This window comes from Scylla paramamosain, chromosome 31, assembly GCF_035594125.1.
Source record: "Scylla paramamosain isolate STU-SP2022 chromosome 31, ASM3559412v1, whole genome shotgun sequence".
NCBI lineage: Eukaryota > Metazoa > Arthropoda > Malacostraca > Decapoda > Portunidae > Scylla > Scylla paramamosain.
This window is the reverse complement of record NC_087181.1, coordinates 9,275,581-9,286,316: the sequence shown is the minus strand read 5'-3', so window position 1 is coordinate 9,286,316 and position 10,736 is coordinate 9,275,581.

Genomic DNA, 10,736 nt, shown 5'->3' with positions numbered 1-10,736 from the left:
TAAGAGACTTAATTACTGAATTCATTTCATATGTAGTGATAATGGGAACTACCATGGAATTTGGATAATTTTCTTTGAGGTAATCTAATGGATTTTTATTTGAGTGAGGAAGTTTGCTCTCCAGATCAGGTGCAATTTTAGAAAAATAATTACTGAAGGCATGTGAGATGTCTAAAGGATCACTTAGTACTTTATAATCATATTGCAATGTCTTGATTGTGTCTTTATTTTGAAAGTTACCTTTTAGTTCATTTATTGCTTGCCAAATTTTCTTCGTATTATTTTTAAAGTTTATGAAGATTTGGCGATAATAGTTAGTTTTGGCAGATCGAACAACTTGAGTGAGCTGATTTCTGTACTGTTTAAAAATGTGACGTGAAACTATTCCTAATTTATACATTTTAAATAATTTACATTTATGTTTGATTGAGTTAAGTATTCCACTAGATAACCATGCATTATGAAGTCTTTTAGCTGTTATAAATTTGGTTTTGATAGGAAAGCATTTATTGTAGCATTCATTAACTATATTGTGGAAAAGGTTAAAATTTTTATTTGTATATGGCAGGGCAAGTAGTTCTTCCCAGTTTATGCCTTCTAATTCACTAGTAAATTTGTTATTATTATTGGCATTAATAACTCTGTATGTTATCTTATGTTTAGTATTTGGAAAGGCTTCAATGTTGATATTTATGAATATAGGAAGGTGATCTGATATTGAAAAGTGAATGATACCTGATAGAGAGCGAGGTAGGAAATTAGTCCAGATGTGATCTAGCAGTGAAGGTTGGCCAAGGGCAGAACTATCAGGAAATCTTGTAGGTCTGGATATATGAGGAAAAAAATTAAGTGATTGTAAGGAATTCAGAAACCAATTGGTAGGGAGGTGAGAAGAGTGTTCTAGTAAGTTAATGTTGAAGTCACCTTTAATGATTGATTTATTATGTCTGAATATGTCGTTATTTAATAACTCATTCATGATGTTAGTAAATTCATTGACAGCTATGTGTTTGCTGTTGGGCCTGTAAATTACTGAAATGATATATTTAGTGTTCCCTAATTCTAGCTTAGAAGTGCAGATTTCAATGTTTTCATTAATGAAAGAATATAGCATTAGTGGTTCTGCTTTCATATGATTTTTAGTAAAAACAGTGATCCCTCCGTGTTCTCTGACAGTCCTTGTTAAGTGGAATGACTCATAACCCTCCAAAAAATAAAGGTGTTTAGTGTTTTGCTGTAGCCATGTTTCTGTAACTGCAATGACTTCAGGTGGTTTAGGTAAAACAATTTAGAAAAGACCAGTATATCAAAGTTTTTCTGTAAAGATCTAATGTTAATATGTATAACACTGATGTAGTTGTTAGCTAATGGGTTTAAAGCTGAAGTGTATTCTTCAAAGTTGTAATACTTAGATAAACAGTTGATGTCTTGATGTCCTGCAATTTTTATAATTTGACTTAATTCTAGGTTGAAAGTGTTAGTTGTGTTATTAATGAGATTATCATCATATAATGAATTATATAAATTTTCCATAAAGTAATACTAAAGAACAAACAAACAAACAAGCAAATAATAGAAAAAAGATAGAACAACAAAGCATATATGGCTCCTAAGGTATGCCAAAGAAAATAAGTAGATGGGCTCATGAATCAGATGGAATAAGTGCCATCTTAAGAGGCAAATCAAATGATGTGATAATTGTAGTATTAGGGACATAATCAATATCAACAGTTATAAATAGTAGTAGTGATAGTGGTGGCAATAATAGTAGTTATAGTAGTAGTAGTAGTAGTAGTAGTAGTAGTAAGAGGATTAGTAGTATAAGGAACAGTAGTAGTAGTAGTAAGAGGATTAGTAGTATAAGGAACAGTAGTAGTAGTCGTGCAAGTTAATGTATTAACAATATTAGCTATAGTAATTATAGTAGTAGTTGTAGTAGCAGGAGTAATAGCGGTAGTAGTGGTGTTAACAGTATAATGTAGTAATAATAACGGTAGCGGTAGTAGCAGTAGCAAGTAGTAGTAGTGGTGGTATTAATAGCAATGGTGGTAGTAGTATTAGTGATAGTAGTAGTAGTAGTAGTAGTAGTAGTAGTAGTAGTAGTAGTAGTAGTAGTAGTAGTAGTAGTAGTAGTAGTAGTAGTAGTGGTAGTAGTAGTAGTAGTAGTAGTAGTAGTAGTAATAGTAGTAGTAGTAGTAGTGGTAGTAGTTGCAGCAGCAATAGTATTATTGATGTTATTAATAGTAGCAGTAGTAATTTTAGTAATAAAAGTAGGAGAAACCATTCAATATAAACAAGCAGTTATATTAATTTACTTTCACATCTAAGTGGTTGTTACTCCTTTCAGTGCTGGGTACTTATCTAGAAAGTCTGTAAGTGCTGCTTCAGTAGTGATGACATGTTTTTTATTAGAAATTCGAAGCTTCACATATATCCTACCATCCTGTGTATAGCACTGTTGAAAGATTTGCCTATGTTGTTTTCTTATATCCCATACTTTTTTTTAAATAGTAACCGGCGTTTGGGTGTCAAGCTTTCATTGATATATAAGTTTGGCTTATATATGACTCATTATGTCATATTTCTGTTGTCTACTGTGCAGTTTAACAATGATTGGTCTTATGGAGTTTTGGGTATTCCTTGAGCCAAGCCTATGTGCTACATTTATGTCTTTATTTTCAATATTTATGTGGAGGTTATCTTTAATTGTTCTTATTGTTTTTTCTGTGGTGTTTTCATTCTGCTCCTCCACTGGCAAGTTTGGCCCACTAATAATGAGAGTATCCCGTCTTTCATACAGATTCACTTCTTCAATTTCATTTTCTAATTCTGCAATTTTGTTTTCAAGTTGAACAATGTGATTTTGCATCTTTTCTATTGTCTGGTCTTTCTGATTAATTAGGATCTGCACAGCTTTCACAATGGTGTTAACAATAGTTTTACCTTCCTCTGATATGGTGGCAGTGTCAGCGGTAACGAGACTCAGAAGGTCGGCGGGTGAGGTACACACAGGGTTAGTCACGTTGGTAGTGGTCAGCACTGATGGCGCAGAAGGGGTAGGTGAGGAAACCACTGGAGGAGCTGCTGGCCCAGTAGACGTACCCTGCTGGGCTGTCTGACCGGCCGCCTGGTTATGCTGTCCTCTTGTCTTTGTCATCTTGTTGCTGTTGGAATATCACTAACACAGAATATTGTCGCAAGTAATCCTAAACCATAGGTTGAAATAGTGAGGGTCGTTCACTGTTGTTGATGACGTCACAGTAATGGGGAGCGGATCCAAATGTTACAAGCTACGTATTTCGTATATATTTACTCCCATGTCGTGAGTATTATATTGCCGTTGTAGACATGTTAGGGTATAAGCATACCTGGAGCAGCCAGTGCAAGGGACTGGCTGGCGAAATACGTAAACAAAGCGATCAGGTGGTGTAGGCAGTGTGGTAGCGCGCAGCTCAGGTATGGACGTCCGTTCACCACGACAGTCAGTCAGAGAGAGAGAGAGAGAGAGAGAGAGAGAGAGATGGCAAATTAAGTTATAGCTCTGGATCAACAGGATATTATGTATGGCCTAGGGTTGCAAGGGAGAGGTAATGTTAGCACCGAGAAACTGTCTTAAACCAAGACGGAACTCCCAGTTCAGACTGAACCAAAATGAAAATACCAAAACAAGAGTGAACCACAATGGAAATACCAGCTCAGAGTGAACCAGAATGAAAATACCAAGACCAAGACAAGAGTGAATCCCCCCCCCAAAAAAAAAAAACTGAATCAGAATGGAACTTTATAGTCACAGTGAACCAGCATTTGACTCCTAAGTCACCGTAAATCAGATTCAATCAATTAGTGAACCAGGATTGATCTCCCAGCTTCAGTGAACATGGATGAATCTCTTAGCCCACACCACGTCAGCCACCAGCCACCACCACCACAAACCACCAGAGCCACTGGGCCCTACCCCAGAGAGTAACAGCGCAGAACGAAACAGAAAAAAAAACAAAATTTTTCCTTTCCATCATCTCTGTCCATGCCCTTCTCCAATTCACCTTTTATTTTTTTTTCTTTTAATCGACTTTCTCCTTCCTTCTCACCCTTTTCTTGTATTCATTATAATATAATTTATACATCTGCCCTCATATTACTCTCTCTCTCTCTCTCTCTCTCTCTCTCTCTCTCTCTCTCTCTCTCTCTCTCTCTCTCTCTCTCTCTCTCTCTCTCTCTCTCTCTCTCTCATTAGCAACAAAGACGTTCCTTCCTAAGCACACTTTCCTGCAATTTCCTTACAGTCCTGGAAACGCAACTTTACTTCACTCTACCTGCACCCATCCCATCTTCCTCCCTTCCTTTAGCTTTAATGCCATCTATGTACCCATTCCCCTAGTTTCCTTCTTTCTGTACAGTTGTTCTCTCGTCTCTCTCTTTTTTCTTCAAACTCCTATCTCCCTGTCTTTCTTCACCACACAGAAAGATCCCTTGAGGATTAATATTTTTCTTTAAAAACAAGCACCTGTAAGTGTAATGATATTCTGCTCATGAGTCATATTCTTCCAGCGAGCTACGTATCCTACATTATTTGAAGGTATGCCTTTAATTCGCAAGGAAATGACTGTGGTGTGTGTGTGTGTGTGTGTGTGTGTGCTTGTGAAATGGAAAAGAGTTTTTGTTACTAAATTCGGTGGTGGATAAATGAAACCTACCCCTCCCCCCACATTCTCTCTCTCTCTCTCTCTCTCTCTCTCTCTCGCTCGCTCTCTCTCTCTCTCTCTCTCTCTCTCTCTCTCTCTCTCTCTCTCTCTCTCTCTCTCTCCCTCACACACACACACACACACACACACACCAACAATACAACCAGAATTCCGGACTGGGTTGCCGTCTCTCCGCCACACTTGCCTGACAGCACGCCTCACCTTCCGTCACGGAGAGGCGGCGCTAAATGATGTCGATTAATCTCATCTTGGCGTCTCTATTGGAAGATGACGCTCATGAAGGAGAGGGGAGGAAGCAAGAAAAAAAAGTCATACTTGTAGAAATATGAAGTGATCAGTTAAGGAAACTGAAGAATATTTCTAAGAATTAGGGGAAAAGTGTGAAGAAAGGAATACAGGAAGCCATTAGAGACACAAATGAGTTTATAGCGGCGGGGGAAAAGGGTTAGTGTGGGAAAAAATATGCAAAGAAAGAAAGATATAACTGGGGAGCGTAGATGACAATGAGAAAAATAATTGGCTGTTAAATAAAGTGAGTTATGGTGATGATAAAGGGAAGATACAAGGACGCAACGTGGAAGGAAGTCGGATCATGTAACTTCTCGGGTTAAGAATATTTCAATGGTATTTTTAATAATAACTCAACTTTGGTCTGCAGTATTGAAATGTAACCCTTTTCCGGTACTTCTGTATCAATGTGATATCAATGTGATTCGTCTCCGGTGATTCCCAGCCTTTGCTTTCTCATCTTTCTTTCTCTCTCTCTCTCTTTTTTTCTCTCTCATTTCTGCTAACCTAACTTCATCTTTTGTCGCTCATATTCTTTAATTATTTCCCTCTCCGTCTTTCATCATTTACTTCCCTCGCTCATACCTAAAGAAATTCCATATTTTTCAGATCCACGTCTTCATTTCGTCCTCGTCCTGCTCTGTGCTTGCAAAGAAGGAAAAGAGAGTCACGGGACAACACAACAGTAAAGCCTCATGATTCTGCCATAAGAAGCCAAATAGATGGTTCTAAACGGAAAAAAAAACACATCTACATGTACTCGTATTCATCAAGTTAACAAAGAAAATGCTTGCCTCTTTTTTTTTTTTTTGAAGCTGCAATAGCGCTGTTGCATCTAAGAAACAGGAAACGCAATTATGAGCATAGCCTTCAGCTGCTTTCCTTTTCTCTTTCATACCTCAAACTCTCATTTTGTCTATCCTACCTCCCGCCAGGAATACCCAGATTTCCTTTTATCTGCTCACGAGCCTTCACTTCCCTCCCCAATCACTTCGTCCTAATGAAGCACCTGGGTTCGCACCGTTGCCTCGTGTGTCGTCACGAGCCACGTTAATCCAGTCTAGCTTAGTCACCCATCCAATGTTTGCATTTTTTTTTTTTTTTTATGTTAAATGGTCCGATTGATAGTCTCGGGATCCATTACCCTGATATCACGCTTAATCATAAAGATTTTGTTGATAATTTATTATAAAGCTCTATTTTTATTGGGGATATTTGCAATAAATGCCCACTGCGTCATCAATGTATTTATTTAAAAAAATGGTTAAAAGGGCGCACATTGAAAGGGGAAAACAGTGTTGTTGCTCGTGTTAATGGCCGCCAACACACCATTTTAAAGAACAGTGAGAAAAGACACAATATGGAAGTATTTCGTGTACAGGAACCCAAAAGAGTCTTGTATGAAGCGAAAATATATTTGAAAGACTGGCAAAGTCGTCCCATGTAGAAAGGCGTCATCTCAAAGACAGCACAACCACAGCCTACATGAGTCAACACGGCTGCACTGCCTGCCTTCCTGCGATCCCCTGCCTGTCTGGCTCAGGTGGCTTTCTTCCCGTCCTGTCTTGTTGCCATGTACTCGAGTCTCTCTTGATGTATCTTTCCCTTGCCCTGGACAGCCTTTGCTTTAACAGTGAGTGCTAAACCTTCCTACCTCGCCATAAAGTGTTACACACACACCTACACACGCACCTTGAAATGATACACGACTGCTGCGCCAGATACTACAAAACTTTCTCACTGCAATGCTCCCTCTCACGCTCGATAGTGAGTATCTCGCAGGAACAACACGACTACTGTCTTCTGTGATTCTTAAAACAGCAGTAGTTATAAATGTAAAAGGTCATATTTCTACTGTTTCTGTTACTACTACTACTACTGCTATTACTACTACTACTGCTGCTGGTTACTACGACTACTACTACTACTACTACTACTACTACTACTACTACTACTATTACTGCTGTTGTTGCTATTACTACTACTACTACTACTACTACTACTACTACTACTACTATTACTACTACTACTAGTAGTAGTACATCTCTTACTTCTTTTACCTACCACTACTACTACTATTATGAATCGGAAATATATACTACTACTACTACTACTACTACTACTACTACTATTACTACTACTACTACTACTACTATTAGTACTGCTGCTGCTGCTGCTATTACTACTACTACTACTACTACTACTACTACTACTACTACTACTACTACTACTACTACTACTACTACTACTTCTACTACTAATGCCCGAGACAACATATTGGCCTATGCCGATGGTATGGCATTGCTAGCTGAAACAACTGATGACATGGACATACTTTTTAATAAATTATGTTTAAGAATCTAGCAACATCGTTTGTATGTTAACAAAAAAAAACTAAATGCATCATATTTAATTAGAATAATGATTAGCGCAGACGGTCAATAGAACTTGACGGCGTCGCAGTGGAGGTCGTGAAGATCTTCACATACCTTGATGATGCCATTTCTTATGATTTTCAAAATTAAAATGGTATAGAGCATAGGCTGCACACATTTTATAAGGCATTCAATTTTTTATATAGGGATTTCAAAGGCATAAGTAAAGAAGCTCTCATATTTCTATTTAATCCTTACTGTTACCATGATACGGAGTGGCATTGTGGAGCCATTATTCAACACTGAAAAGTCATATTTTCAACATCTTTAATGTAGTTTTCAGTAACGCCCTAAAAAAGACTGGTGGAGTTCCGCCTTATGCAAGCAGCCACATCACGGCGGACAGGTATGACAGTCTGCTGTTCCCCGACTATGTGGGGCTCACACGAGCCAGCGGCTTGGAAGATCCTGCAACCCCTTTACCGAGGTTAAGGCTGGCTTCTTGATGGAAAGCATAATTAAGCACATTTTTTTTTTTTTTTTTTTTTTTTATGTAGGAAGGATACTGGCCAAGGGCAACAAAAATCTAATAAAAAAAATGCCCACTGAAATGCCAGTCCCTAAAAGGGTCAAAGCAATGGTCAAAAATTGGTGGATAAGTGTCTTGAAACCTCCCTCTTGAAGGAATTCAAGTCATAGGAAGATGGAAATACAGAAGCAGGCAAGGAGTTCCAGAGTTTACCAGAGAAAGGGATGAATGATTGAGAATACTGGTTAACTCTTGCGTTAGAGAGGTGGACAGAATAGGAGTGAGAGAAAGAAGAAAGTCTTGTGCAGCGAGGCCGCGGAAGGAGGGGAGGCATGCAGTTAGCAAGATCAGAAGAGCAGTTAGCATGAAAATAGCGGTAGAAGACAGCTAGAGATGCAACATTGCGGCGGTGAGAGAGAGGCTGAAGACAGTCAGTTAGAAGAGAGGAGTTGATGAGACGAAAAGCTTTTGATTCCACCCTGTCTAGAACAGCAGTATGCGTGGAACCCCCCCAGACATGTGAAGCATACTCCATACATGCACGGATAAGGCCCTTGTACAGAGTTAGCAGCTGCGGGGGTGAGAAAAACTGGCGGAGACGTCTCAGAACACCTAACTTCATGGAAGCTGTTTTAGCTAGAGATGAGATGTGAAGTTTCCAGTTCAGACTATAAGTAAAGGACAGACCGAGGATGTTCAGTGTAGAAGAGGGGGATAGTTGAGTGTCATTGAAGAAGAGGGGATAGTTGTCTGGAAGATTGTGTCGAGTTGATAGATGGAGGAATTGAGTTTTTGAGGCATTGAACAATACCAAGTTTGCTCTGCCCCAATCAGAAATTTTAGAAAGATCAGAAGTCAGGCGTTCTGTGGCTTCCCTGCGTGATATGTTTACCTCCTGAAGGGTTGGACGTCTATGAAAATACGTGGAAAAGTGCAGGGTGGTATCATCAGCATAGGAGTGGATAGGACAAGAAGTTTGTTTTAGAAGATCATTAATGAATAATAAGAAGAGAGTGGGTGACAGGACAGAACCCTGAGGAACACCACTGTTAATAGATTTAGGAGAAGAACAGTGACCGTCTACCACAGCAGCAATAGAACGGTCAGAAAGGAAACTTGAGATGAAGTTACAGAGAGAAGGATAGAAACCGTAGGAGGGTAGTTTGGAAATCAAAGCTTTGTGCCAGACTCTATCAAAGGCTTTTGATATGTCCAAGGCAACAGCAAAAGTTTCACCAAAGTCTCTAAAAGAGGATGACCAAGACTCAGTAAGGAAAGCCAGAAGATCACCAGTCGAGCGGCCTTGACGGAACCCATACTGGCGATCAGATAGAAGGTTGTGAAGTGATAGATGTTTAAGAATCTTCCTGTTGAGGATAGATTCAAAAACTTTAGATAAGCAGGAAATTAAAGCAATAGGACGGTAGTTTGAGGGATTAGAGCGGTCACCCTTTTTAGGAACAGGTTGAATGTAGGCAAACTTCCAGCAAGAAGGAAAGGTAGATGTTGACAGACAGAGCTGAAAGAGTTTGACTAGGCAAGGTGCAAGCACGGAGGCACAGTTTCGGAGAACAATAGGAGGGACCCCATCAGGTCCATAAGCCTTCTGAGGGTTTAGGCCAGCGAGGGCATGGAAAACATCATTACGAAGAATTTTAATACGAAGCATGAAGTAGTCAGAGGGTGGAGGAGAGGGAGGAACAAGCCCAGAATTGTCCAAGGTAGACTTTTTAGCAAAGGTTTGAGCAAAGAGTTCAGCTTTAGAAATAGATGTGATAGCAGTGGTGCCATCTGGTTGAAATAGAGGAGGGAAAGAAGAAGAAGCAAAGTTAATGGAGATATTTTTGGCTAGATGCCAGAAATCACGAGGGGAGTTAGATCTTGAAAGGTTTTGACATTTTCTGTTAATGAAGGAGTTTTTGGCTAGTTGGAGAACAGACTTGGCATGGTTCCGGGCAGAAATATAAAGTGCATGAGATTCTGGTGAAGGAAAGCTTAAGTACCTTTTGTGGGCCACCTCTCTATCATGTATAGCACGAGAACAAGCTGTGTTAAACCAAGGTTTAGAAGGTTTAGGACGAGAAAAAGAGTGAGGAATGTACGCCTCCATGCCAGACACTATCACCTCTGTTATGCGCTCAGCACACAAAGACGGGTCTCTGACACGGAAGCAATAGTCATTCCAAGGAAAATCAGCAAAATACCGCCTCAGGTCCCCCCAACTAGCAGAGGCAAAACGCCAGAGCCACCTTCGCTTAGGGAGATCCTGAGGAGGGATTGGAGTGATAGGACAAGATAAATATATAAGATTGTGATCGGAGGAGCCCAACGGAGAAGAAAGGGTGACAGCATAAGCAGAAGGATTAGGGGTCAGGAAAAGGTCAAGAATGTTGGGCGTATCTCCAAGACGGTCAGGAATACGAGTAGGGTGTTGCACCAATTGCTCTAGGTCATGGAGGATAGCAAAGTTGTAGGCTAGTTCACCAGGATGGTCAGTGAAGGGAGAGGAAAGCCAAAGCTGGTGGTGAACATTGAAGTCTCCAAGAATGGAGATCTCTGCAAAAGGGAAGAGGGTCAGAATGTGCTCCACTTTGGAAGTTAAGTAGTCAAAGAATTTCTTATAGTCAGAGGAGTTAGGTGAGAGGTATACAGCACAGATAAATTTAGTATGAGAGTGACTCTGTAGTCGTAGCCAGATGGTGGAAAACTCGGAAGATTCAAGAGCGTGGGCACGAGAGCAGGTTAAGTCATTGCGCACATAAACGCAGCATCCAGCTTTGGATCGAAAATGAGGATAGAGAAAGTAGGAGGGAACAGAAAAGGGGCTACTGTCAGTTGCCT